Below are 10,703 nucleotides of genomic sequence, written 5' to 3'. Positions count from 1 at the left end.
AAATAACAGGATGCTGTCTGTGACTTTGAGGCAGGGAAACATTTTTTAAAAGGACCCTGTAGTTTCTCTTCTGGATACGCATCCTAAAGAAATTCACAACTATGCATAAGAAATATATATATCTGGTAGAAAACAACCTATATATTGAAGGGCTAATGAATAAAATGTGATATTAAAATAATGGAATAGTATACAGCAGTTACACGTAATGAACTTGGTCTGTGTTGTGTAACATGGGTTGTTATCTAAAATAATGTTGAGTGGAAAAAAATTAAGATCTAGATGAAGCATACTGTAAAATAACATTCATGTAAATTGGAGTGAAATTCACAAAGAATAGAACTATGTTTTTATTACTGAAATATGTATGTAAAACTATTTTAAATGGATTAAAAAACACATTAAATTATTGATAGTGTTGTCTCTGGCAGGAGATTAGGATTCAGGGTGTTGATCGAAGGGGGCTTTTAGCTTTACTTGTAATTTTTATGCCTTAAAAAGAGATGAATAGCATATAAAATGAATCTTAAAAGTTAATGATACATGATGGTGATAATGGATGTCTTAATATTGTTTTTGTACTTCACAGAATTTATGGGTTAGGGGATGACAATGCATAGAGGAAAGTGTTATAATAGATTCATGTGCTCTATCAGATGCTAAACTGTTTTGTCAAAAATATTTCCAGAAAATTAGTAATTAAAAGTGATAATCCTGTTTACTATTTAATATGAAATTAGCATGTCTCATCAGTCTTATGCTTTTTTTTCACATTATTTAGGACTTAATTTTCAACCAATTATATCTTAGATTCAAAAAGCATGTAATTATTTGCTAAAAATTTGAAAATCAGAGGGCAATGTGACAAATGTGATTTTTATTTAGAATTTTAGGGTATCATGATCTAATGATCCCTACTCTCTCAGTGTGTCTTGTTTTATTTGACAATTTGTTGAATTCATAACTAATGAGTTAGTAATATGATTAGAGTCATTATGGAGAGAAAAAAATCTTGAGAAACTAACTCTACAATATTAGTCTTCTTACTCTGTACATTTCCATACAACCAGCATAAACATTATTATAATCATTAATTATTATAATATTTTGAAACAAGAAAACCTTTTATTTTCTTGAGATAGCCTTAAGCAATTATGTAAAATTGCTTCACTCTTAACCTACAGATCATTTTATTTCTTCTACAACCTTTGATTTATGTACCTATCTAGTTTTGGTTGAAAGCAGTATGTGGTCTAAGACCCTGAGCAGTAATAACAGTTCCTCTGAAAGGATCTCATTCTCTGTTAAACAATAAGTGAATCAGCCCTTCAGGTGTTTTTTTTATTGTACCATCTCTGCAGTATTACTTGATGCACAGAATACCATTACTGTCTTTTTAAAAAGGTGATTATGATTGGGAATGTTGTTCAAAAGAAATCTTTAGCTTTGAATGTTTGAATGTCAGTTGCATTTATTGGAAGCTATTTTTACAAAATTAAATCATTCTTAGACTATGAAGTACAAGCATGACTAAGCTCAGTTTTACTTAGTCATTTTTGAAGACTGACAGTGACTTAGAATTATAAATAACAGGCACTGATATTTATGAAATCAGCACTTTCACAAAACGTAAATATCTAAATGTGTTGTCACTTCATAATCTCTTCTTTCATGTTTTTTATGGTAAGTCCAATTTTGCAAGCACACTTTTTTGTAGACTTTTTAAAAAGTACTTTTCAAAGTTCATGTTTTACACACACAACAAAATCTGTGTAAATATTTTTAGTTGCAAAATTTTGGGGGGGATCTAAACTCATTTTTCACTCTGATTCTCTTCTTCATGCTTCTTTATTTGGCTCATATCACTTTTTTTCTGTCCCATTCTTTACATAGCTTTGGAGTCAACAGAAATTTTTAAAATTTCCCTTACACTCATAACAACCACCTTAGGTGCCTTTTTAGCCTGTCCCAGTAAGAGTGGCTGTGCTGATTGGGTGAGGTATAGTGCCTGAGAGTAAACCTGAATCTCAAGTCTAGGAAGGGTGTTTTACTGTATGTCAACAAGAAGATGATCTTGTCTCTGTTAATTAATTTTTTTCCTATCCTGAAGAGTAGAAATAAGGTCTAAGTGACTGAGGTAACATATTAAAAAAATCAATCAAATCACAATAAATCCCTCTCCACTTGGATACACATGAACTGTTACTGCCTAATAATTTCGATTCTAGATTTCAGACTTAATTTGAAGTTTGCTGATATGAAAGATAAGGAAAAGAGAGATAAAGGAAAACTACGCTTTTGTGGAGATCACCAGCTGGATGGTCACCAGTTACTAAAAATGCAGCAGACTAAGGAGAAACGTTTGGGAATAAAGATAGGAGGATGGAATTGAGTCATATTGTGGACATTCTTTTACCTGTAATTTGCCAGAGGCAGATCTTGAGATGAGAATTCCTACACAAGTGAACAGTATGAAAAGGCAAAATGATAGAATACCAAAAAAGGAACTCCCCAGGTCAGTAGGTGCCCAATATGCTACTGGAGATCAGTGGAGAAATAACTCCAGAAAGAATGAAGGGATAGAGCCAAAGCAAAAACAATACCCAGCTGTGGATGTGACTGGTGATGGAAGCAAGGTCTGATGCTGTAAAGAGCAATATTGCATAGGAACCTGGAATGTCAGGTCCATGAATCAAGGCAAATTGGAAGTGGTCAAACGAGGTGGCAAGGGTGAAAGTCGACATTCTAGGAATCAGCGAACTAAAATGGACTGGAATGGGTGAATTTAACTCAGATGACCATTATATCTACTACTGAGGGCAGGAATCCCTCAGAAGAAATGGAGTAGCCATCATGGTCAACAAAAGAGTCCAAAATGCAGTACTTGGATGCAATCTCAAAAACGACAGAATGATCTCTGTTCGTCTCCAAGGCAAACCATTCAATATCACAGTTATCCAAGTCTATGCCCCAACTAGTAATGCTGAAGAAACTGAAGTTGAACGCTTTTATGAAGACCTACAAGACCTTTTAGAACTAACACCCAAAAAAGATGTCCTTTTCATTATAGGGGGCTGGAATGCAAAAGTAGGAAGTCAAGAAACACCTTGAGTAACAGGCAAATTTGGCCTTGGAATGCGGAATGAAGCAGGGCAAAGACTAATAGAGTTTTGCCAAGAAGATGCACTGCACCCTCTTCCAACAACACAAGAGAAGACTCTACACATGGACATCACCAGATGGTCAACACCGAAATCAGATTGATTATATTCTTGGCAGCCAAAGATGGAGAAGCTCCATACAGTCAACAAAAACAAGACCAGGAGCTGACTGTGGCTCAGATCATGAACTCCTTATTACCAAATTCAGACTTAAATTGAAGAAAACAGGGAAAACCGCTAGACCATTCAGGTATGACCTAAATCAAATCCCTTATGATTATACAGTGGAAGTGAGAAATAGATTTAAGGGCCTAGATCTGATAGGTAGAGTGCCTGATGAACTATGGAATGAGGTTCGTGACATTGTACAGGAGACAGGGATCAAGACCATCCCCATGGAAAAGAAATGCAAAAAAGCAAAATGGCTGTCTGGGGAGGCCTTACAAATAGCTGTGAGAAGAAGAGAGGCGAAAAGCAAAAGAGAAAAGGAAAGATATAAGCATCTGAAGGCAGAGTTCCAAAGAATAGCAAGAAGAGATAAGAAAGCCTTCTTCAGCAATCAATGCAAAGAAATCGAGGAAAACAACAGAATGGGAAAGACTAGAGATCTCTTCAAGAAAATTAGAGATACCAAGGGAATATTTCATGCAAGGATGGGCTTGATAAAGGACAAAAATGGTATGGACCTAACAGAAGCAGAAGATATTAAGAAGAGGTGGCAAGAATACATGGAAGAACTGTACAAAAAAGATCTTCACGACCCAGATACTCATGATGACGTGATCACTAATCTAGAGCCAGACATCTTGGAAAGTGAAGTCAAGTGGGCCTTAGAAAGCATCACTATGAACAAAGCTAGTGGAGGTGATGGAATTCCAGTTGAGCTGTTTCAGATCCTGAAAGATGATGCCGTGAAAGTGCTGCACTCAATATGCCAGCAAATTTGGAAAACTCAGCAGTGGCCACAGGACTGGAAAAGGTCAGTTTTCATTCCAATTCCAAAGAAAGGCAATGCAAACGAATGCTCAAACTACCCCACAATTGCACTCATCTCACATGCTAATAAAGTAATGCTCAAAATTCTCCAAGCCAGGCTTCAGCAATATGTGAACCGTGAAATCCCTGATGTTCAAGCTGGTTTTAGAAAAGGCAGAGGAACCAGAGATCAAATTGCCAACATCCGCTGGATCATGGAAAAAGCAAGAGAGTTCCAGAAAAACATCTATTTCTGCTTTATTGACTATGCCAAAGCCTTTGACTGTGTGGATAACAATAAGCTGTGGAAAATTCTGAAAGAGATGGGAATAGCAGACCACCTGACCTGCCTCTTGAGAAATCTGTATGCAGGCCAGGAAGCAACAGTTATAACTGGACATGGAACAACAGACTGGTTCCAAATAGGAAAAGGAGTACATCAAGGCTGTATATTGTCACTCTGCTTATTTAACTTCTATGCAGAGTACATCATGAGAAATGCTGGACTGGAAGAAACACAAGCTGGAATCAAGATTGCCAGGAGAAATATCAATAACCTCAGATATGCAGATGACACCACCCTTATGGCAGAAAGTGAAGAGGAACTAAAAAGCCTCCTGATGAAAGTGAAAGGAGAGTGAAAAAGTTGGCCTAAAGCTCAACATTCAGAAAACTAAGATCATGGCATCCGGTCCCATCACTTCATGGGAAATAGATGGGGAAACAGTGGAAACCGTGTCAGACTTTATTTTGGGAGGCTCCAAAATCACTGCAGATGGTGACTGCAGCCATGAAATTAAAAGACGCTTACTCCTTGGAAGGAAAGTTATGACCAACCTAGATAGCATATTCAAAAGCAGAGACATTACTTTGCCGACTAAGGTCCATCTAGTCAAGGCTATGGTTTTTCCTGTGGTCATGTATGGATGTGAGAGTTGGACTGTGAAGAAGGCTGAGCACCGAAGAATTGATGCTTTTGAACTGTGGTGTTGGAGAAGACTCTTGAGAGTCCCTTGGACTGCAAGGAGATCCAACCAGTCCATTCTGAAGGAGATCAACCCTGGGATTTCTTTGGAAGGAATGATGCTAAAGCTGAAACTCCAGTACTTTGGCCACCTCATGTGAAGAGTTGACTCATTGGAAAAGACTCTGATGCTGGGAGGGATTGGGGGCAGGAGGAGAAGGGGATGACAGAGGATGAGATGGCTGGATGGCATCACGGTCTCGATGAACGTGAGTCTGAGTGAACTCCGGGAGATGGTGATGGACAGGGAGGCCTAGCGTGCTGCAATTCATGGGGTCGCAAAGAGTCGGACACGACTGAGTGACTGAGCTGAACTGAACACAAGTGATTTATTAAGGAAGTGCTCCTAGAAAGAGTGGTAAAGGCATGAAGGAAGTGGGACAGGAAAGAAGTTAAGGGCATCATCTCCAGGTGTAGTCCTGTCATCTGTCATTTCAGCCAGATCACTAAGGAAATTCTATAATGTAAGCTCTGCCTTATACTCCCCTCTATCTGTGCTAAAACTGCTGAAAATCTTTGCTGACAACTCACCACTGAGTTCCTCTGTAAGAATTGTCCTTGGATGAAGAGAGCTGCATCATGCATGGCTACACTGCCTCCCCAAGGGGAATTTAGAGCAACAACAAAGAGCCATCCGAGTCCTAGCACTCCCTGAGAGTTTGCAACCCTGTCACAGTTCAACTTCCTTCCACCCAGTTCTGCTTCATTTCAGATTCTGTCTCCCAGGGAACCTGACCTAAGATGGGGACAACAGCAAGTCTCAAACTGAAATAAAAATTTTAAATTCATTTATAAATAAACTCATCACATGTTAGCATAATAACATTTTATGAAAAGTATATTTGAAAAACAATGACAATTATTATATAAATTTTCAAATACCTTTAATAGTTTAATGAATGACAGTTGGATTCTCATCTCTGCATTCATTCTGTAGCAATGTTGCATGTTACCCAGACCAGGAAACTACTCTCAGGAGAGAATGAAAGTGAAAAAGGAAAAAAGTTCTTGAAATTACTATGAAAATAATTTTGACCTAAGAGACCCCTGAGGATTCTCTGACCACTCTTTAAGAACCGCTGTTTGACATCTGGCCTGGTCTCTTCAAAAACTCATTGTTAAAAGACTAAAGGGATCTGAAGGGAGGAGGACTGAGGAGGGGTATTGGCATGCTATTTAGTAATCTAAGTAGTCCTAGATGGAGGATTTCAGAAACAAGAATAGTGGGCAAAGAAAATGTTAAAATGGGAGTAAATGGAAACAAATACAGTGGAACAGAATAGCAGAATTGACTTATGATATTAAAAACAACAATGAAATTACTGGAAAACACCAGCATATAATTCACAGGGTTGATGTGACTTTGATTTAAAGTTTTTCAAGTCCATTTATTGTTACAGATAGAGGGACTCTTTGCAACCACGTGGATTGTAGCCTGCCAAGCTCCTTTGTCCATGGGGATTCTCCAGGCAAGAATACTGGAGTAGATTGCCATACCCTCCTCCAGGGGATCTTCCCAACCCAGAGATCAAACCCAGGTCTTCCTCTTTGCAAAGACAGAGCTAGTGTTTTGAAATACAGATTCAGTAGAATGTAAGAGACTGCAAAAAACAGTGCCTTAAAAGTTGATCTTTTTATCTGCACATTTAATAATTAACCTGCAGTTAGGTAGTACAGAACTGGTACAGATTCTCTTTCTTGTTTTCCATAACTCCTAGGGAGGTCTTAGTCACGCAGCCCAATATGGCACACTCACATTCACATCCCCAGGAGTCAAGGAGAATAGGGGGCAAAGAGGCACATCAGTTTACTTTAAGGACAGGGATCTAGCATTACACATTACCTTCTTTCACACACTGCTGGCTAGCACTTAGAAATAAGAACAGAAATAGCTGCAGAGCCAGCTGGGAAATGACAAAGATGTATGACATCCAGCACTGGTAATGATGCAAGTAAGTGAATACTGAACATTGCTGGTAAGGACGTGAAATGTATGAGTCCTGTGGAAATTAAAATGTTAACACCAGTTTTAAAATACAGGACTTTTGGTTTCAGCTTTGACATTTAAGGACCTTGGAAGTCATCACTCCCATCCTTAAGGAGAAAAAAACAGGAACAAACTGAAAATGAATGACTTTCTCTCCCTCAACTCTAGGAACCTGCAATTGTTAACTATTATTTTTTAAAGTTTTATTTATTTGGCTGCCCCGGGTGTTAGTTGTAGCATATGGGACTAGGAATCAAACCCAGATGCCTTGCATTGGGAGTGCAGAGTCTTAGCCACTGGACCACCAGGAAAGTCCCTCTAAAATCTTTTAAAGAGAAGTTTTAACAGAAAAATTGAGGAGAAGGTACAGTGGTTTCCCATTTGCCCCCTGCACCTCCTGGCCACCCCATTACCAACATCCCTCACCAGAGCAGTACATTTGTTACAATGGATGGGACTACATTGACACATCATAACCAACCAAAGTTCAAAGTTCAGCCTCAGAATTCACTCTTGGTTTGTATGTTCATGAAAAGTGAAAATGTTAGTCACTCAGTTGTGTCTGACACTTTGTGATGATAGCCTGCCAGGCTTCTCTGCCCGTGGGATTTTCCAGGCAAGAATACTGGAGTGGGTAGCCATTCCCTTCTCCAGGGGATCTTTGCAACCCTGGGATTGAACCTGGGTCTCCTACATTGCAGGTGAATTCTTTACCATCTGATTTACCAGGGAAACCCTGTACATTCATGAGTTTGGACAAATGTCCACATGTATCCACAATTATATAATAGTATCATAGAGTATACAGATACTGCCCTTAAAAATCCTCTCTGCTATGCCTGTTATTCCCTTTTTCACTCCAACCCTTGGGAACCATTGATCTTTCTGTTTCCGTAGTTTTGCCTTTTCCATATAGTTGGAATTACATAGTATGTAGCCTTTTCAGATTGGCTTCTTTCATGTAAAAATATGCATGTAAATTTCCTCCATGCTTTTTTATGGCTTAATAGCTCATAGACTGACTGACTTTGTGAAAATCAACGACTTTTCTTAAACCTATCAAAGAATTGAGGTGGCAGGGAAAACCACCACCCTGAATTGTGAAGAGATGGAAAATCTAGATAACAGCCAAAATCAGCTTACCTGGAGCTAAAGCCACATGAGTCATAAACTGTTGTGCTGTGCTGTGCTTAGTCGCTCAGTCATGTCCGACTCTGTGACCCCATGGACTGTAGCCCACCAGGCTCTTCTGTCCATGGGGCTTCTCCAGGCAAGAATACTGGAGTGGGTTGCCATGTTGTCCTCCAGGGGATCTTCCCAACCCAGGGATTGAACCCAGGTCTCCCACGTTGCAGGCAGATTCTTAACCAGCTAAGCTACCAAGGAAGCCCTCATAAACTGTTGTTGCTGCTGCTGCTGCTGCTGCTAAGTCGCTTCAGTCGTGTCCGACTCTGTGCGACCCCATAGACGGCAGCCCACCAGGCTCTGCCGTCCCTGGGATTCTCCAGGCAAAAACACTGCAGTGGGTTGCCATTTCTTTCTCCAATACTTATATGATAATTTTGATGCATTGCTGAAGGGGAGTGTGGATTAACTGGAATTTGAGAAGTTCTGGGGGCCCAGCCTAAGAGAATCCCTGCACTTTCATGGATTTTACCTCCAAGAACCCCACCAGGTTCTCAAGGTGAAGATCTAAGAAACACCCCTGCCCCTCGTTTGTAGGCTAGAAATGGGCAAGCTTTTAGAAATACACACAGTGTTCTCCGTTACAAAGGCCTGCTCTCCTAGTCGAATTAGATTATAAGAATCTCATCTCCTTGAGGGAAGGGCAACTAGCCAGTGCCAGCCCCCTCTAATCTCCCTGTCTCACTGAAAGGGAGAAGGGGAAAAAAGGCAGAGAAATACTTCCAAACTATTCAGATGCATTAAAAAATGAGATTTTAAATATAAGATTATAGAATGCTCCCCATCCCCCATACCTTAGCACCACCTTGATAGGGCTCCTGTACAATAACAGTGGATTGCAATGGAAAGAGCCACAACATACAGACTTGATTTAAGGAGGAGATATAAGGAAACCCAAAGACAATGTGGGAGGAGAACATTAACAGTAGAGGGACTTCCCTCCAATACGGGTTTGAGCCCTGGTCCACAAACTAAGATCCCTCATGCCAGGAGGCAACTAAGCTTGCACAGGGCAACTTTTGAGCCCATGCGACTACAGCCTGTGCTTGGCGGCAAGAGAAGCCAGCATAATATGCTGGAACACTACAACTAGAGAGTAGCCCATGCTCTCCACAACTAGAGAAAGTCTGTGTGCTTCCAGGAAGACCCAGCACAGCCAGAGATAATAAATGATCAAATAAAAACAATGACACTAGGGGACAACAGAGGATGAGATGGTTGGATGGCATCACCGAATCGATGGACATGAGTTTGAGCAAGCTCTGGGAGTTGGTAATGGACAGAGAAGCTGGGCATGCTGTGGTCCATGGGGTTGCAAAGAGTCAGACTCGACTGAGCAATTGAACTGAACTGAATGACACTAGAGAAAACTGAAACCTCTGGCACCTATAGCTGTAACAAATATTAAACGTGGTCCAGCTGCTTGGCAAGATTTACATAACATCTCACACTAAGGTCTAGTTACTTCAGTTTATGTTACCCAGTGTGCTTCCACAGTGACTTGGGGAATGCAGGAGACGCAGGAGACTTGGGTTTGATGCCTGGGTTGGGAAGATCCACTCTAGAAGAAAATGGCAACCCGCTCCAGTTTTCTTGTCAGGAAAATCCCGTAGAGAAAAGAGTGGGGTCACAAAGAGTATGTGACCGAGCAACTGAGCACAGACACACATATTACCCAATACATCATATACAGCTCTCAACAAACAATTACAATCTATGCTAAAGGCAAGAAAAAGTTGTCTGATGAGAGGAAGCAAGCATTAGAACCAGGCTCAGATATGAGCTATATTTTGGGGTTATCAGATAGCAAATCCAAAATAACTGATTAATATGCTAAAGGACTCTAATGGAAAATGTAGACAATATGCAAGACAGGTAGGGCAAGCAAAGAGATGAAAACTCTAACAAAAGAATAAAAGAAAATGCTAGAAGTCAACATTTTTGATAGGTTCATCAATGGACTGAATATAGTCTAAGGCAATCAATGAGCCTGGAGCTGTGTCAGTAGAAATTTGCCAAGCAAGTGTAAAGAGAATAAAATAAATGATTAAAAAACAGAGCCACAGCAGAATATCCAAGAACTGTGAGAAAATAACAAAAGATGTTACATATATATAATTGGGATGCCAGAAAGAGAAGAGATAAAGGAGACATATTCTAAATAATGATGGCTGAGAGTTTTCCAAAATTAATAACACCAAATCACAGATCCAGGAAGCTCAGGAAATAACAAGCAAGTGAAATACCAAAAATTCTACACCTATGTATAGGTGACCATTGAAAAATGCAAGTTTTAGAGGTGCTGACCCCTAGAGCAGTCAAAAATCCACATACTGCTATCTCTGCCTCAAAAACAAGGGAATTAATAAAT

The 10,703-nt window shown here is 39.7% G+C and overlaps 1 protein-coding gene across 1 annotated transcript in view; it reads right to left on the bottom strand.

Moving 5' to 3' along the window:
• LOC128063939 (uncharacterized) overlaps positions 1-10,703 on the bottom strand; it is a 357,926-nt gene that overhangs the window by 161,601 nt on the left and 185,622 nt on the right. The gene's annotated exons all lie outside the window — the stretch shown is intronic.

Source organism: Budorcas taxicolor, chromosome 18 (genome assembly GCF_023091745.1).
Source record: "Budorcas taxicolor isolate Tak-1 chromosome 18, Takin1.1, whole genome shotgun sequence".
NCBI lineage: Eukaryota > Metazoa > Chordata > Mammalia > Artiodactyla > Bovidae > Budorcas > Budorcas taxicolor.
This window is presented reverse-complemented; position numbering and strand designations above follow the sequence as displayed.